This window comes from Oratosquilla oratoria, chromosome 2, assembly GCF_046742065.1.
Source record: "Oratosquilla oratoria isolate Oo_2021 chromosome 2, ASM4674206v1, whole genome shotgun sequence".
In the NCBI taxonomy this organism is placed as follows: Eukaryota; Metazoa; Arthropoda; class Malacostraca; order Stomatopoda; family Squillidae; genus Oratosquilla; species Oratosquilla oratoria.
The window spans coordinates 85,589,925-85,592,424 of NC_134778.1; positions in this window are offsets into that span (position 1 = coordinate 85,589,925).

Genomic DNA, 2,500 nt, shown 5'->3' on the forward strand with positions numbered 1-2,500 from the left:
ACCTTGCACCGTCGTTGAAAGTAACACAATCACAACATTTAAAATCGCTTAGATGAATATTTGGACTCTAATCCGTAAATAAAATATCATCTTTTGCAATAAAAGATCTGACGGTCCGGCATTTAATTGTAATTGGATAGGATAGTGGTAGCAGTAGTGTTAGTTCATCTTCTCTTGCCTAGTTGCCCTGTTTTCTCAATGTAGCTTAGTATAGTAAACACAAACAGCCTCGTTAGGGCCAGTAGGCCAGCTGTTGTTTGCTCTTCCTTTGTGTTCCTTTGTGTTCCTTTGTGTTCCTGCTCATCATCTTCCTTCTCTTCCTCTTCCGTCTCTTCCTCCTCCTCTTCCTCTTCCTTCTCTACCTCTCCCTTCTCTTCCTCTCCTTTCTCTTCCTCTTCCTTTTCTTCCCTCTCTTTCTCATCCTTCTTGATACCAAAACTACAACTAAGATGACATCTTTAACACAACAGTAAGAGTTTCAATTTGATTTGAATACATTATGTTAATGGACAGTATATTACCATACTGATAATAGTAATGTGCAGGCCAATTACATGATGAATGGTGTACATTTGGCGAATGTATGGCAAGAGAAAGACCTTGGTGTAATGATTTCAAATTATCTCAAAATGTCAGAGGTCATAAAAACTGCTTTTAGATTAATTGGATTTATAGGAAGAGCTTTTGAGTCTAGAACTGAAGAAATTATTTTTAATCATTACAATTCTCTAGCCAGACCTAACCTAGAATATTTTGTTCAGTGCTGATCATAGAGAAATTAGAAAGAGTCCAACGAAATGTAACAAAGCTCATTCCTAGATTGCGAAACAAGCCATACGAAGAACTCCTAAGTGAACAAAAACTGTTTACCCTCTCGAAACAGGAATTGAGATAATTTGAGCTTTTCAGATTTTACAGAATTGTAAACACATGTTTTAAAATTGACACCTACAATACAACCAGAAGTAATGGAAGCAATATTGTAGAGAAACGATTCCAAATAATTGAGGTAAACACTCTTCACTTGCGTTGTTCATGTATTGTATGGAATGGCATACCATCCAACGTCATCGATTGTTCCAATGATGAGATATTAAAAGAAATTCTCGATTAGGATTATTTGCTCCTAGATATCTTTTTATAGTAGTTCATTAGGTTAGGTACCAAACAACCACGTAAGGACCAATAGATCTGTTACTGTTCGTTTGTCCATGTAATTCTTCCTCTTCTTTTTCCTTCTCTTTCTCTTTTTCCTCTTCCTCCTTTTTCGTCTTCTCACCTCCCTCCTCTCCCTCCTCTCCCTCGCCTTCTCACCTTCCTCCTCTCCCTCCTCTCCCTAGTCCTCCCCCTCCTCTTCCAAACAAATACATATGTATATATATATATATACATATATATATATATATACATATATATATATATACATATACACACACATATATATATATATAAGTATATATATATAAGTATATATATATACATATATATATACATATATGTATGTATGTATGTATGTATGTATGTATGTATGTATATATATCGGGGGTGTGCAACCTTTTTTCCCAAAGGGCCACTAGTCACTACTCTGTTGGTAAGGAGGGCCACATAACCTTACTATTTCATGTTATTTACTACGATCGAAGACATATTATGTGAGATTATACTAATAAAGATAGATAAGTAGTTTGTTAATAATTCTATTTAAATTGGGATCACATAAATAAGAATTGTCCGAAACAAATGTATTTTCCTTACTATAAATGAGCAAATGAAAGGCTACCGTACCTTATCATTATGATGTACAAACATAAATAATTACTTAATATTGGTTAACTGGGATCATTATCATAAGAATGATTAAACACAGACATTTTCCTGACCATTAATTAGCAAATGAAAGGCTACACTCTCTCTAAGGGCCGCATTATAGCTTATTTATTTCTAGGAAAAAGCGCCGCAATGAAAGCCTTTGAAGGTCGCATGCGGACCTTGGGCCGCAGGTTGCACAGAGCTGATGTATATATATACATATATATACATATATATGTATATATATATATATAAATATATATATATATACATATATAAATATATATATATGAATATATATATATATATACATATATATATATATATATATATATATGTGTGTGTGTGTGTGTGTGTGTCTGTGTGTGTGTGTGTGTGTATGTGTGTGTGTGTGTGCGTGTGTGTGTGTGTGTGTGTGTGTGTGTGTGTGTGTGTGTGTGTGTGTGTGTGTGTGTGTGTGTGTGTGAATATATATAAAATGATAATAATAACATATATATATATACATATATATATATATATATATATATACATATATACTGTATATATATGTGTGTGTGTGTGTGTGTATAAATATGTATATGAATATATATATATATATATACATATATATATATATATATATGTATATATATACATATATATGTATATGCTAATAAGAACACGGGTACGTGTGTTCACTTATGCAAAG